This window comes from Nansenia antarctica (assembly GCF_963989245.1).
Source record: "Nansenia antarctica genome assembly, chromosome: 14".
Classification (NCBI taxonomy): domain Eukaryota; kingdom Metazoa; phylum Chordata; class Actinopteri; order Argentiniformes; family Microstomatidae; genus Nansenia; species Nansenia antarctica.
Genome location: NC_137684.1, coordinates 7,932,874 through 7,950,373, shown reverse-complemented (window position 1 = coordinate 7,950,373; position 17,500 = coordinate 7,932,874). Strand labels below are relative to the sequence as shown.

Sequence of the window (17,500 nt, the reverse complement as noted above, 5' to 3'; positions counted from 1 at the left end):
CTGTATCTAGCATATCAGGCAGCTGTCTTGCTTTAAGAATTGTACATAACTGAAATTCAATTCAAACACAAAAAAATAAAGGCATGGAAAGATGGAATGGAGGAATGTATGATAAAATACATTTGTTCATAGTAACGTTAGCCAACAACAACAAATTGAGATTCTTGACATTTTGAAACTTGACTGACTTAATTATTATTCTTACTTATTAACATTGACAAACATATTAACAATTAACATTTTATAAAGTAGAACTGTAATGTGTACTTTCTCAGTCAGTGCTAAGTACAGTCATCTTATGCAGCATCACTTTTCACATCAAAACAAAAGTAAAACTAATGTGTACTTTCTCACATTATTAACATTGACAAACATATTTACAATTATAGCATTTTATAAAGTAGAACTGTAATGTGTACTTTCTCAGTCAGTGCTAAGTGCAGTCATCTTATGCAGCATCACTTTTCACATCGAAACAGTCATGTTACTCACTCAAGTCAGTGTGATGGTTGTGACTGGATACTGTCTACAAGTGCTTTGTAGTTTGGCTCATAGCTACTGACTGCCAGTCTGAGACAGTCTGTGAGGTGTCTGTCAGTAAGGTGGCTCCTGTACTTTGATTTGATTATTTTCATCTGTGAAAATGACATTTCACAGAGATACGTGGATCCAAAGTAGGCACTCACTCTTAGTGCACATGCAGTGAGAAGAGGAAACTTCTCCCTGCTGACAAGTCCCCAAAAGTCACTGTCCCTTGACCTGGCTTTTAGCTTTATGTCATTTTGTAAATCAACCATCTCCATGTCAACTCCACTTGGCAAAGTAAATACTTGCTGGAATTTGGCTGCTACCTGCTCTATATCAATGGGCACAAATGGGTTTGAGACAAATGCAGCAATATCTCCCATGACATCTAACTCACCAAAACGCAGATTGAACTCTGTTGCCAGTTTGTCCAGGGGAGCACAGTACTGCTCAGGGTGAAAAGCATCATTGTCTTCCAAGGCCTGTGCCATTTTCTCCAGGTTGGGAAAGTGTGTCAGCCTCCCATTCTTTAGGTGTGTGGTCCAAACACCAAGCTTGGCCTTGAACCCATTCACTGCGCTTATCATGTGGGGAAGGTGTCGGTCTTTTCCCTGCAGCTCGTACTTGAGTGCGTTCAGTTTTGCGGTTATGTCTGTCAGGAACCCCAGGTCCAGTAGCCACGCATCGTCTGACAGTTCCTTGTGCTCCTCGTTCCTTGTCGACAGGAACGTCTTGATCTCGGGCAGCAAGTCGACAAATCGCTGCAGCACTTTGCCGCGACTCAACCACCGCACATCAGCATGGAGAAGCAGGTCTCCGTAAGCAGCGTCGAGCTCGTCCAATAACGCTTTGAATAAGCGGTGCTGAAGCGCTTTCGCTCAAATCGAGTAGACTAGTTTCACCACCAGTGTCATTACATGGGAAAAGTCCAACACCTTACCAGCCAAGGCCTGCTGATGGATCACACAGTGATTCACGAAGGAGGGAAAGTCAGGGTCATTACGGCACAGTCTAATAAATCCATTGCGCGCACCGCGCATTGCTGGGGCCCCGTCAGTATTAATCGCCACTAGTTTATGAATGGGTATGTCATTTTCACCGACATTTTGTTGAACTCATTGTAAATATCCACACCCCTTGTTTTCTCCTTTAACACTAGACGCGCGACGTTTTTTCACCTACTTTTAGCGCGACGAGGTGTCGAATCACACGACCACTCTTCACAATGGGGGCGTGTGTATTGACGCACGAAGATCGCTGGATGGCGATGTCACACAAGAAGAGAAAATGACAAGATCACTAGGCTACCTCTAAAAATGCATAAAGTTCCTATGCGCAGAGAAGCAGAGAAGTGGGGAAATGATTAGCACAATCTGATATGAAGCTTGAGTCAGCTGAAAACGAACTATGGAACAAATTAAATGATATATATGGAGCGGTGATTGATTGTGACTGTGGGAGCTTTACTAATGAATGAAAGTTGATTATCATCATTAAAAAAGAATAGTAATAAATATTGCAATATTGTGTTATTATTATTATGAGCTTCACAGTGATAAAGTCTGTTTATTTGTCGTGAAATTCGCCGGTAACGTCAGCCTGTCAGCCCCTGCAACTGCTCACAGGGGTTGTGAGTTGTGATTACTGTATATGTGATTATATGGAATGGCTGAATATGTTCATTCTTTTTATTTTGATTACATTATATAATTGTTGTAACCAGGGAGTAGCTAAAGGACTGTAGAATTTAGGAAGGGCTGGTTATCTAACTAACTCGGAGCTAAATCGGCAGTGTAGGAGGATACAGGCAGGGGGCGCCAGCAACCCTTTAGACTAGCAGTACTAGCATTAGTGTCGTATATTTCTAACCTGTTGGCTACTAAAATGAAGAATAGTTATTGAGCAGGTTAAGACCATTTATTCAAAATGCAAAAGTACACAGACATCAAAGATGGACGCTGGTCTGGCAAAGAGAGACAGAGAGAGCAGAGAGAGAGAGGGGGAGGGGGACAGAGAGAGAGAGAGAGAGAGAGAGAGAGAGAGAGCTGCTTGGTCAAGAGGTGAGGGAGAAGAGAGGCCGGGCCAGAGCCCACATCCTTACTTATAAACTTGGTCAAGATGCAGTCACAGCCAGTGGTCCTATCAGGTCAGGGGGAGGGGCCAGGAGGTCATAAATACCTTGCCCCACAGTCAGGAGCAAACATATAGGCCCATTATTAAGTACAAATAAACTACAGATTCCCCCCTCGGAATACCCAGAGGGTGTTCCGAAACTAAATGACCACAAAACAAAAACAAAAACACAAAACCCCACCGACTGCAACTAAGAAACCAAAGAAAAAAAAAAAATAAAAAAAATAAAAATAAACAACATGTTCCAATAAACAACAGAAAAACTACATCAACACACAACACAAGAAACATAATAACACAGACCAACCCAGCACCAGTACCAGCAACCAAAGATATCATATAAACCAAATACAAAACAATCAATAATAAAAAGAATCTTGAAAATAACAATCACAATTAAACTAAACACAGTTCATCATGCACAAATCAATACAGAAACTTCCAACGACCGATGTTTTCTTTGTCCTTGAAGCGTCAGGGTCAGAGGTTGCTAGCACTTGAACCCAGTTGGAGAACAGCCTTTACCGCTGTCTCGGATTGATAACACTTTCATAGTCAGGAGCTTCCATTTTCGTTGCGCTAGGAACAGAACCTCTTTCCTATCTTTGCATAACCACCACATCACTTCTCAACTGACATCAATCACACAAATACACAAACAATACACAAATAATGACATTCAGTTATCATAACACATAATTCCCCAACAGTAAGCACAGGACAAAGGGAATGCATTAATGCATAGATCTTCACCTCAGATGAGGACTAGTCTTCTGAAAAGTTCATTAACGTGGACTGAGTGACTGATTTTCCAAAAACAGTCAATGAGGCCCTGCCTCCTAAGAAAGTCAAAAATCATGTCTGCTATAATAGGTGCTCCTATCTTAGCAAAATAAGTTTCCCATGCCCCTAAGACCGTTTCCAGCCATGCTATCATCTGCTGTCCATTCCCGTCGTTCCCTTTGATCTGCTGCTTCACTACCCTATTCATAGTCTTTAATCTTTTCCTAACTGGTCGTCGTCCGTCAGTGTCATTGAGGTTCAGGCAGCCGCCTGGTCCCCTCCCATGCTGATCAAGGTCTGGGGAGTCGCCCTCAGCATCATCTGAAGCATGATGCAGGCACTCGCCAGCATCCCCAGTAGCACAGGTGTCCAGGCTTTGGACACTCCCAGGCTGGACCTCCAGACTGTCAACACTCTCTGCTTCGTTGGTTTCTGGTTCATTGGCATCTGGACAGCTTTCCACTGTCCCCTCGGTTTCAGGCACTGCCGGTAATGTCACTGGCTGTAACACTGGCATTGCCACTGGCTCTGGCAACACCACAGCATCTCGTCGTAGCTCCTCCTTCTCAGGTTCTCTGGGGACCTCGGCACCTGTTGGCACAACATCCTGCCTACTCTGTACATCCACCCCCCTGTCCACCACCTGTGGCCCTATTGGGGTAGGGATATGCCCAGACACCACTGGTGTACCCACTCTGATGTTGTTTCTCCAACAGACCCCACATTGACCTAAAGCATGGTCAATCTGTTCCATCAAATATGGACTCCAAAACCCATATTCCTTGGTGATCTTGCGTCTTACCTCCCCCCTAGCCACATGTGCTAATCCATGAGCTTCCCGTATTAACATGCCTATTAAATCTGAGGGTGCTACAACCAACCCCTCATGATTCCTCCATAGACCTGTGTCATCCTGACTTGCCCCCCTTGCTAGCCAAACGTTCTTGTCTAACGTAGTTACTCTACTCTGTAACATCAATAAATCCTCAAGTGTGACCATGCCCTGTAATTGCTTTTCATGTGTGACCAGAAGACCTTTACCTGCCTTGTCTGCTCCTGTAATGGCTTTGGCTGCATCCTCTGCAGCCCTGTTACCTTGTGTGACATGTGATGAGTCAGACCTGTGTGTGGCACACTTCACTATGGCTAATTCCTTTGGCTTCATCATGGCTTGTAACAGCTTCATGATCTGTGCGTGATGCTGTATAGGCGTACCATCAGTTCTCTTAAAACCCCGCCCCCTCCATACAGCTCCATTAAAATGACAAACATTATGTGCATAGGCAGAGTCGGTGTACACTGTCACTCTCCGTCCGGTTCCCAAGTTGCATGCTTCTGTGAGGGCAATCAATTCAGCCAACTGAGCCGAGCAAGGCTGAGGAACTGCCTCAGCCTGTTCTACAATAAACTTTGAATTCTGTGCTTTAACTAAGGAATACCCAGCGCACAAAGTTTCTCCTACCCCGTAACAAGACCCATCAACCCAATATTCTATATCAGCTCCCTTTAAAGGCAAAGCTTGTAGGTCTGTTCTATGCTTAATCACTCTGGCTGTCGATGGAATCTGAGCACCGGATGGCACCGTCACCTGACAGCCGTCAGGTGTGCATTTTACTGTACAGTTCAATTGGCATAGAGCATCTCTCCCTAGCAGCCCTGTTGGCGTGTGTTCTGACACAAGTGTTGACAGAGTTGCTCTCTGTCCCTTGTACTCTAAGTCTACAAGCTCAGTTGTAGGAATCAGCTGTTTAATTCCCTCAAATCCGATTGTCTTCACATATTCTCTAGACATAGGAAGGTGCGTGGCGTCTTCAGGCTTCTTTGTCACCACCAGCTGGCACCTCCCACTCGGATCTTCCGGGCACCCCTATAGGCCAGCTGCTGGGCCTCCGTAAGGGTTCATCACTCCTGGAGCAGGTGTAGTAGGAGGCCAATATCCTCCTCCTTGGCTCCCCCCTGCGCCCCCCTGGGGCCTGTAGCAGCAGGTACAGGCTAGATGTCCATTCTGGTCGCATTGGCAACATGGTTCTAGCATCTCCTTCCCTGCTGCTGTCCATCCCCCTGGTGGTGGTCCTTGGCCAGGCTGTGTGTACATCTGGTATGGAACCGCTTGCACCCCTGGTGGCCCTTGTGGGTATGGATACCCCCCTTGTGGCCCCTGTGGGTAGGACTGGTAAGTAGCAGGATACCCCCCTTGTGGCCCCTGTGAGTAGGACTGGTAAGTAGCAGTCTGCACTCCAGGTGGCTGTTGCTGTGGGGCTAAAGCCTGCACTCCCTCTATGTTCCTCTCGCTTTCAGTCAATTGCAAATGAGTCAATATTCTGAGGGATTCTTCGTCTCGTGCCTTCTGTATCTGAATGTTCTTTCGATATAACTCAACTTGATGAGCTACGTGGTCTATATAAACAGCTTTGTTCATGTGTCGTAGCCCCACCACTTCTGCTAGCTTATCCTTAACTGGGGTAGGAAGCCCTTCTTGTATTTTTTCCCTGATTATGGATTTTTCTAAGGGGTTATCTTCAGCGTCTTTCCCTGTCACACTTCTCCATTGAGAGTGCACACGGGCAACATAACCCCTGGGATTCTCATCCCCCCCCAGTGGCTTCACAATGATATTGTCTGGGTGAATGTGAGTAGGGTAGATCTCCCTGATTGCTTTCCACAGTTTGCCTCTGTTTGCTGCGAAGAGCTCTGGATCATAAACTGATGTATTGATATATCTATGAAGTCCTGCCTTCATCAATATTTCCTGCATTGTATCCAATCCTGCAATAAAAGCTAAGAGTCTTTTCAGGTCTCCCATTGCGGCCTGCGTTCCTGTCAGTATCACGTCGACCTCTCGCGTCCACGAATGTCCTCCCTCTTGAAGAACGGGGAGCTTCTCCATCACTTCAGACAGATCTGTATGATGCCACGGATGATATTCCATCTTGTTACCCCGAATCAGCACTGGACAGTTCTTTAATGTATTTGATGACATTCGGTGATAATCTTCCTCTCTTTCCGCTTTCTCCGGGCGTCTTCTCCCACCTTTCCTTTCGGCTGTGGCTATCATCTTCCTGACCTGCGCGTTGTAGCCTCCATCTGCATTGTCGTCATCACTTGAGTCTTCACTGCCATCTTCGCTGTCATCTTCCTCGTCACTCCTGTCGTCCCCTTTTCCCCTTGGCTCCTTCTTCTTCTTCTGGGAATGTTCCTCCAGTGCCTTAGCATATGGAGGGGGACTGGAGACAGGACACATGTCTGGGGATGAAATGTTCAATTTCTGTTCCAGTGTTCTGGCCAATTCTTTTTTCTTTTCCGGTTCCATCTGAGCTATTTTCTGTCCCTCTACCTTAAATAGATCTAAAATAGCTAACTCTAACTTGCGTTTCTCTGATCTAATCTTTCCTCTTTGATGTGCTTTGTGCCCATTGATAAGTATTTCCAATGTTGCAATTATTTGTAAATTAAGGCTGCCCTCTTTCGGCCACGGCTGTTCAATGTATGCCCAACGGCTATTCCATTTCGTAGACATTTTGCTAATTTCCCTAACAAGAGGATTCATTTTTTCCACTACAGCCATAGGGGATAACGTAGCCAACATTCCACGATGTTCACTAATATCTTTTAACAGCTTCGTTGAGTTTGACCCCATTCTACTTTGCTCAATATGCTGACAATATTCTATATTAGATAAGGTGTACGCTTCTTACAACCCACCTTATTTTGTCTTGTTTGCTAAACAAATGCTAGTCCAATATAACTGTATTAACCGCCCACACAAAACCACTACAACCCAGAACAACAGATTTGCCTCTTGTGTATGTCAGTGCAGTATTAACTTAAATCTAATATCTGTGTAAGTACTTTATACTTAAATGTGTTTCCTAATTGTTTATGAATATGTGTCACTTAATTACTCATTCAATACTAATTACAGTTCTGGTCAACACCTAAGTATTCACTGATTTACAAAAACCCTTTTACTGCTTAATTATCAATACAATCTATTCTGCTATTCCTAATCAAAAGCTGTGGACATGACCTAACTTGAAATAAGATGTAAATTACAAATATTAATTATAACCTGTAAAGAAATCGACTTGTTATTTGGAAAAGAATGAATGATTAATTATTAATTACAATCTGTAAAGAAATCGACTTGTTAAGTGAAAGGAATGAATGATTAGTTAGAATTATTCATTGACACTTCATTGATGTAAACCTGTGAAGTCAATTAGCTATTATCAACATATCATTAGATTGTCACAAAACAATTGATCAAAGTTTTGTGAAAACAGAGAAATAAAATGATCTGAATAATTAATTCAATCAATTTGTAATTAATTAAATTAATTAAAGTAATGTAATACATTACAATCATTTATAACCATCTATTTATTAATGTATCGGACTGTTTCATCGACCTCAGCTGTATCTCCCTGAGGATTTAGTGTTTTAAAATGTCTTGTCGTATTTTGTCCAGCAGGCGGCGCCAAGCAACCGACTTGCGTATCGATTGCGCATGCGCCAGTTCTTCCGTGTAAAATGGAGTAGGGGAAGGAGGGGCTAGTCTTTGTCCTTCTCCTCTGTGGGGAAACCCGCCGTGGACTCCCAGATCAATCTTTACAACATAACATTGCTTTTCCACAATAATGCCATCTTCCACGACACAACAACTTCACGATTATCTTTCAATCCAGTTAGACTATTATTTATCTCATTCAAATATTCTACAATGTATTCACGTTTTCCTCATAGAGATGGCCTCTGTGTGTCCGCGCGTGTCTGCGCGCGTGCCCTTTCACACAGACAAAGAGTAATGGAGTCTACAGTTCTGCTCATATGTTTTTCACTGCTACAATAATGCTCTTTCACATATCTTACAAAATAGACTTCATAATCCAGTTACACTTTATCAAATTACAATTTTACACACATCAGACTCTTTTCTGATCTAATATACTTACAATCAATAATATATACCAGTCCACTTCAAAATGCCTTTATCAGTTTGTTGCTGGCAGTCTACACTTTTTCATATAGACACTATTAGAGTCCGTCTTCCTCTAATACCGAATTTTACACACATACACGATATTCCATAACACCATGCAAATCAAATCACTCATTTACAAATACCTTACAAATCAAATCGTATATTTTCAAATACGGGCTTCTTAACCCGGCTCTCACCCCCAGTTTAAAGAATATGAAAGATGTGTTTCCTTTTCCAACAAGTTACTTTACTTTAAACCTTAAAGTTGAAGGTTGTTTTAGTCTCAAAGAAAATGCTTGAAAACCCAGCTGTTGCACACGCGCCCCTAGCGGTTTAAACAGAAAATAGCGCTATTTTAATTCTTACCGTCTTCAGAGCCGTGGATTCAGCTTAAGTTTTCAAACGTAGATTCCTTTTTATAGACCTCCGGGATTCAGGCTCGCCATCTGTCGTATATTTCTAACCTGTTGGCTACTAAAATGAAGAATAGTTATTGAGCAGGTTAAGACCATTTATTCAAAATGCAAAAGTACACAGACATCAAAGATGGACGCTGGTCTGGCAAAGAGAGACAGAGAGAGCAGAGAGAGAGAGGGGGAGGGGGACAGAGAGAGAGAGAGAGAGAGAGAGAGAGCTGCTTGGTCAAGAGGTGAGGGAGAAGAGAGGCCGGGCCAGAGCCCACATCCTTACTTATAAACTTGGTCAAGATGCAGTCACAGCCAGTGGTCCTATCAGGTCAGGGGGAGGGGCCAGGAGGTCATAAATACCTTGCCCCACAGTCAGGAGCAAACATATAGGCCCATTATTAAGTACAAATAAACTACATTAGCATTAGCATTAGAATTAGCATTAGCATTAGCATTAGCTAACAGACAACTAAACACACAGTAATGTAGCAAAGATGAACAAACACATTTATTTAGACAAATGATATATACATCCCCGTATATACTCCCTCCCAGCCGGCCACACACACACTCAATCACTCACTCACACGCAGGGCCTGGCCTGGAAAAGGCTTAGAGTCCCGGACTGAAAGGAGCGCGTTGAGGCCTGGTTGGAGCTCGCATGTGCTTCGAGGAAGGCAGCAGACAAAGGGGGGGGGTGACGTAGCAACTCGAAGGGAAAGGGGCTTCTTCGTAGTCCACGACGAGGTTTGAATGGCTCAGGTCCGGTGGTCCACGGTCGGTCGCAATCCACCTCGTGAAGGCGACGGCTTTGTCCAGCTTGGGTCTCGCTTGGTCCAACGTTAGCAGCCGGCGGCTGGCAAGGCTGGCTAACGGGGACACAGCTAACTGGGCTAGCGCTGCCAACTCAACGAACTCCGAACTCCCGCGGTGCTGCGGGTAGCCCGTGATTCACTACTAACAGTCAATGCCAAAGGCAGGTCTCCTCCGACACTCAGAGTCTCCCGTTCTCCTTGTGGACTGTTGAGAGATGTTGAATTGCTGCTGTAAGGTTTGCCCTCTGTCACAGTGGTAAACTCAATAATCACTCTTCAGGTCTTCAGCTTCAGCACGGTGTGCGTTTTACTGACTCCGCCATCTTAGATCGACTTCTCGTTTTCTCCTTCTCATGTCACTCTCGTTACTCTCATCACTCTGACGCACAGACCACTTCCGTCGCTATATATACACCAACCGAACATACATCCGGTCACGTACGCCAATCATACATCCGGTCACGTACGCCACTCAAAACCACTTCCACTAAACTGGCGCTTACACAATACTAAACAAGTCTAAGACAGAACTTATACAATTACAATAACAATACATACACTATTCATGAAAACGTACATGAATAGTATGGAAAATAATAAAGGAAATAACAGGGGCAAAATAGGGCTGACTTGGGGAAACTAACCGGCTCTAAATTGTGGGCCTTCATAACAATTGTATTTGGTATAATGACAAATAAACTTGAAACTTGAATGATCTCACAGGAGTAGGAGAGGAGATTGATCGGGACTGCGGGAGTTTTCACTAGGCTACTAATGAATGATGGTTGATTATTATAATAATAATTTAAAACAAAGTAATAAATATTGCAATATTGTGTTATTATAATTATGAGCTTCACAGAGATGCACTAGCCTGCGACTGCTGTAAGCTTAGTAAGCGGGAGAGCCGTGTTTGAAACCCGCTTGGCTGCCCCCAACTCTCTCTCTCCTGCCTGGATGGTGTGTATTTACGAGGTGGTCACCACAACACACGCACACTTTATTTGTCAAATACACGCTCTTGCGTGTTTCCATTCATGATGATGTGTTTCTGTAAATTCTGAGTGGGACTGCTCAGAAAAAACAATAATACATTATATACTGTAGGTCTATTATAAATATCCGTTCGTTATATAATATTCGTTGATGATTTTACATAATCAAATGTAGGCTACTGCAATGACTTTCATTATGTAGCCAGTGGAATATGCTACTTCATAAATATAATTCAGATAGGCTAGGAAAAATCACAGAAGAACAAAGGTCGTCTCAGGGAGCCCAGTGTGTGTGAGTGCCAAAGTTATGAGGAGACGAGGTAAAGTTCATATGAATGTTTATATAAGAGAAATTAGAAAATAAGAAATAAACAAACCAAATCTAGATCAAATATAAATCAAATAGATCAAATCTAGATCAAATATAAATCAAATAGATCAAATATCTAGTGGGGGGTAGTGGTGGTCTAGTGGATAGTGAGTTGGACTTGTGATCGGAAGGTTGTGAGTTCAAATCCCGCCTGAAACCACACCACTACTAGTGTGCCCTTGGGTAAGGCACTTAGCCCTCAGTTACTCCAGGGGGAATGTCCCTGTAATTCGTAATTGTAAGTCGCTTTGGATTAAAAGCGTCTGCTAAATGGCAAAATTAATTAATTAATTAATAATTAATTAAATATAGGCCTTTATAGTTATACAATTTAGTCACACAAATACAATGTACAATGATCAATGTAGTCACAATTCATAATTCACACAGTTACACAATTTAGTCCGTTCGTTATTCACGATTCAGATTCACACTTCCATAATCCATGTTCAAGTGGGAAGGTTAGTTTCCGTCCTACCACACAAAAGTACCTTTACGGAAGTTCCATTTATTAGTTCCATTCCATTCGGTTCAGGGTTAGCTCGCCATCCAATAAATCCAACAATCCATCCTGGTCCACAGGTATGAGGTAGAGAAGAGGTAGAAGAGAGGTAGAAGAGAGGTAGAAAAACCTGACCTATAAGAGGCCATATGAGGAATAATGCAATTAGATAGATAGACTTTATTTGTCATTGCTACAGTACAGGTACCAAACAACGAAATTTAGGAGGGGAGGCTCCCCTGGTGTTTAGGAAAGGAAAAAGAAACACATTCTGGAAAAAGCATAGATGCATAAAATCACAAGAAGGTAAGGAGCTGGTTTACATCAATAGAGGCTATGTACACAATCCACTGTACTATACTGCACAGATAGTCAACTAGGGTTGTCATATTTCACAAGAAAGTATTTTTTCACATTATTTTAAAGTGTCACAGTTTGCAGGCTTGAAAATGTACATGTTTGTGCCTCAGCACTAGCTGCCATACAATCCGTCCGGACTGTCCTGGGCCCAGAACTTAGGCCTTTTCTGTGTTCAGGGCCTTGACGGCCCTGTGGTAGAAGCTGTCCTTCAGTCTGTTTGTCTTAGCGGCCGGGGTCCTGTACCTCCTGTTCGAGGGCAGCTTGACAAAGTGTTCGTGCCCAGGGTGGGTCGGTCCTTGGAGATCTTGGAGGCCCTCCTGAGACAGCGTGTTTTGTACAGCTCCTCCAGAGAGGGGAGGGGGGCGCCGGTGATCCTCTGTGCTGTTCTCACGACTCTCTGTAGATCGCTTCTCCCCGCTGCCGTGCAGCTGTGGAACCAGTTGGAGATGCCGAATTACTATTCATTAATTCATTACAATCAAATTCTAAAGGTGCAGTTGTACAACATTTCATTTCATTCATAGAATAACCAATTTGTCATGTTATTATTTAAATAAAGGCTTCATAATTATATAGCACTTTAAGACAGATCACCTTTGGTTAAGGCACACAGTCACAGTATCAAATAGCATCTATACAAAAATAGCTTTAGTAAACAAACAATTGTTACATTGAGACACAGGGCCATAATTGAATCATTAAACACCCTCAAAAAGACAACAATACATATAATCAAAGCATTTCATTACTCTGTTAAGCCGCGTGCACACCGCGGACCGTGACCCACCGTTCTGGCGCAACCTGGTGGGATGGACTTGACGTACTTCAACGTGCGATGCAGATGCAAAGCTCTACTCGTGTTGCTAGCGAAGTTTCCCACAGAAGTGGGGGAAAAAACGTCATATCAGATATATACACGGGTTATTTTGATAAACTGGACACATTTTGTGATGGTTACTTTCTCGCCTGAAAACATATAAAAACTTCATAAAATGACATATTAACACTTTTAGAGCCAAATTACAGATTTTAGCCAATGGCGGCCAAAATTGAGGATTAAAATCTTGAGGCGAGAGCTCTGGGCAAGAAACTACTTCCGGTTTACTTCTGGTTGTTTTTACGGATCCAACGCAACGCAAAAAGCTGAAACTTTTGGACTGATTGCCGCACCCTGACAGTCAAGAAACGCAATGCAGAGCAAGGGAACTGATCAACGCAACGGCCCCATTGAGATGAATGACTTCCGGTGCAACGCAATGGCCCTGTGTGTGCATCAACTATATAATGTTCGAAAACGAATCTACAAATATTAATCTGCGTATATATCTATGTAGGCTACAACCGTCTTGCCTGTTGTGTATTATTATCATTGCCGACACAGGTCTAATCATAACTGAACATCTGATAATAAGGTGAAGGGCATCATCATCTTTACTTTATTGGGTGAATAAACTCAATATGAATGATTGTACAGTTGTCTATAGGCAAGAATGGGCTGAAACTATGGTTATTACTGGTGGCCTGAGGTGGTCCAGTGGTCTAGCACCGTGGTCTACAGTAATATACAAAAAAGAAATGATATACAATATTATAAATATCCGTTTGTTATATAATATTCGTTGATGAGTACAGGCATAATCAAACGTAGGCTACTGCAATTACTTTGCTGCGGTAGCTATGCATGCACCACACAACTTGATAGGTACATACTGTGCAGTGTATCATTCATAACTGTACATAGGCTTCACATATCATAATATCTTATCACTATTGCATGGAACTTGGGTAAACCCGCTGTGAAAAAAAAAACTGTACAGTTAATAATTTTCATAACTGTCTGTACATATACATATCTTATGTATCCCTATTGCTATATATAGCCTATATATAAACACATTATGTTACATACTTATCAGTCTTATCCACTGTATTTAATTCAGCACTGAAGCCTGAAGTTTGAGCACAGTGTGTGTCCCCTTGCTACCTCTGCTGATATAAAAGAGAATTGCAGCCTTGGAGAAAAAGATGGCAGCCGAATTCCAAGGCAAATACACAGACACACACAGAAATACTGCAAAATCGCTTTATACTAACTCGATTTTGAAAATGTCGGCTTTCCTAGTGTTAAGTGCAAAAGAGTGAGGAAATCCTCCTTTGTTGTAGAATCCTGGAAAACCAGTCTTAGTGAGATTCACTGTTAAGGCCCAGGTCTGGGGGAATTGGTATAGAAGGTCAAGATGCTGTTGTAGCCCTTCTTTGGTTTGGGACAGCAGCACCAGGTCATCAGCAAACAGTAGACATTTGACTTCTGTGTCTACTAGGGGGATGCCAGGTGCTGCAGACTGCTCTAATGTTTTTGCCAAACTGTTGATATAGATGTTGAAGAGGGTTGGACTCAAGCTGCATCCCCCCGGCTTTGGGAAAAGAAGTCTGTGTGGTTTTTGCCAATCTTAACAGCACACTTGTTGTTAGTGTACATTGACTTTATGATGTCGTAGGTTTTTCCTCCAACACAATTTTCCAACAGTGTGAATATCATGAATGTGCAATAACACTATGTGCAATATGACAACCCTAGTCGTCTATCTGTACAGTATAGTATAGTGGATAGTGTACATAGCCTTTATTTATGTAAACCAGCTCCTTTCCCTTCTTGTTTTTTTAGTTTTTTTTTCTTTCCTAGCACCAGGGGAGCCACCCCTCTTAAATTTCGTTGTTTGGTACCTGTACTATAGCAATGACAATAAAGACCATTCATTCATTCATTCATTCATTCATTCGAATAGCAGACCCTTGTGCCAAATTGAATCAAAGGCTTTTTTGAAATCTACGAAACAGGCGAATAGTTTGCTTTTGTTTTTGTTTATTTGGTTGTCAATTAGGGTGCTGAGGGTGAATATATGGTTTGTTGTACGATACTTTGGTAAAAAGCCAATTTGGGATTTGCTTAGGACATTGTTTACAGTGAGGTAATGTAGGAGTCTGTGGTTGATGATCATACAGAGGATTTTCCCACGGTTGCTGTTGACACAGATCCCACGGTAGTTATTTGGATCAGATTTATCTCCACTTTTGTGGAGCGGCGTTAACAATCCTTGGTTCCAAATATTGGGGAAGATCCCAGAGCTAAGGACAATGTTGAAGAGTTTTAATATAGCCAATTGGAATTTGACGTCTGTGAATTTTAGCATTTCATTTAGGATGCCATCGACACCACAGGCCTTCTTGGTTTCGAGTGAATTTATTTTGTCCTGTACTTCCTTTAGTGTAATTGGAGTCTAGCGGGTTCTGGTAGTCTTTTATGGCTGACTCTAAACTTTGTAGTTTATCTTGTATGTGTCTTTGCTGTTTATTTTTTCTCTATTGGACCAAAGAGATTGGAGAAGTGTATATATTTCCATTTTGGAAGGGTAGATCCTCATGCTTTTGTTTATTTAGAGTGTTCAATTTTTTGTGTTTGATAGGTTCCTTAGTTCCTTTCTGAGGTTTTGACACTCGTTGTCGAACCATTTGTCATTGTTGTTATTTTTGGGGGCTTTTCTATTTGAGGCCTTTAGGTCAGATAAGGAGGCTGAAATCAAATATATTATTACGGTTTTCTACTGCCTTGTTTACACCTTCACTGTTGTATTGAAAGGTTTTTTTCAGGAACTGGTCTAATAGTGATTGAACTTGTTGTTGTCTAATAGCGTTTTGATATGTTTCAACACTACCTTCCTTCCATTTGTAGTATTTTTTAATAGTATGTAGTTTGGTAGGTTTTACTACTTCATGATTGGGTGTTGAACTGTTCAGGTAGACTGTGATTTGGACTGGACAGGGGTGTTAATGGGCTGATTGTGAACGCTCTGAGAGACACCAGGTTAAGGTCAGTGATGAAGTAATCTACTGTACTGTTTTTAGAAGAAATCAGACCTTGATGGTCTTTTAATGGCCACACACGGCAGTTTTACACTCTGATCACACACATGCAAGTTTTTTAGGTGAACACACACACGAACACAAGCACATGCACTATCTTCGGCGGGTCGCCAGGTGGAAATTGTCCTCTGCCTTTGTAACCCATCCGGGCTGCCATTCCTCCACTGGCAGCCAGGGGCAGCGGTCGCCCTTTTGGCGCGGCTTGAACCGACGCCCGGCGCCCCGGGGACCAAGTAGCGTTCTTCACCATCGTGGTCAGGGACGGGTGCTCACTTTGGCATGTCTTTCCATGTGGGGTGAAGGAGACCCCTAGTGGACATAGGGGGAACATGCCAACCCCAAGCCACATATATGTGCCACGGCAACCAGGCTTTCACCCTTTTTTGGACTCCCATCCAGGTTACTAACCAGGCCCAGCCCTGCTTAGCTTCTGAGATCTGACGAGATCAGGCTTGACAAGGTGGTACGGCCGCTGTAGGTGTACCTACCATAGTCTCCTCGAAGCCTACCGTTGACTATGTACAGTCCCAGTGAACGACAGAGCTGTAGAAGTTGTGACCCATGTTTGTTTGTTGCCTTGTCGTAGCTGTGTCTGGGGGGGCATATTGGGGAGGGGATGTTATCACCTCCTGGTAGATGTTTGTCACCCTGTGTGCTGAGAGTGTCAGGTTCTCGTCCTGTCCTGGCGTTGAGGTCTCCACAGACTACAATGTGACCACAGGACTGGAAATGGTTAATTTCCTCCTCTAGGATGGAGAACATGTCATCTTTAAAATATGGGGATTCAATTGGGCGGATGAATGTAGCACACAGGAGGATATTTTTCTCGGTTGAGGTAAGTTCCTTATTTATTTCTAGCCATGTAGAAAGCTCCTGTTTTGATTGGCGTGATGGAGTGAGAGAGTTCTAATTTGTGCCATATTAGGATACCTCCCGAGTCTCGTCCCTGTCTGATCCCAGGTAGCTTGGTGGATGGTAATAATAATAATAATTTATTGAATTTATATAGCGCTTTTCCATGGCTCAAAGACGCTGACAATATAGGATACACATATATGGGAGACACAAAAACAACAAGTAACAACAACGAGTAACATGGAACACAGAGTCAGCGAACGGGGAGGGGGGGGGTGGTGTAGAGTCCGGTGTTGGTGTTGCTGGGAGCCTCGATGGATGTGGCGGCGGCAGAGTGTAGGTGAGACGAGAGAAGGGCAGGGGGAGGTGGGGGCAGGTGGGATGGCCGGGAGTCCAGGGCAAAACGACAGGCGGTGCCGCCGTTGCCGTTGCCAGCCTGGGACCGAACCCGCGCGGCCGGCCAGCCTAGCCGTGCCATGCCAGCGACCAAATCGCGCAGCAGTGAGTGAAGGCTGGGAAGGACCGACACTCACCTGCGGAGATGGCAACCCCCGAACCGGGGGGGGAGCAGTAGCTACCTCCCGGGACGAGGGTAGTAGCACAGCACGGCCAGGCTAGCGATGTCTGAGAGCGGCGCGCAGCGGGTCGGTCGGCAACACAGAGCCGGGGGACAGGAACGGTGAGGTGGTGAGTACTGCAGTCCGATAGTGAAGGCGGTGAGTACTGCAGTCCGGTGGTGAAGGCGGTGAGTATTGCAGTCCGGTGGTGAAGGCGGTGAGAGGCAGGAGATGGCGGGGTGGAAGGCAGCGGAGGTCGGCGGGACAGGATACAGAAAGGATAAGACAGGATACAA

General features: G+C 43.6%; 1 protein-coding gene across 1 annotated transcript in view; it reads left to right on the top strand.

Moving 5' to 3' along the window:
* brsk2a (BR serine/threonine kinase 2a) overlaps positions 1-17,500 on the top strand; it is a gene marked incomplete at both ends in the record, with an annotated part of 423,734 nt that overhangs the window by 314,061 nt on the left and 92,173 nt on the right.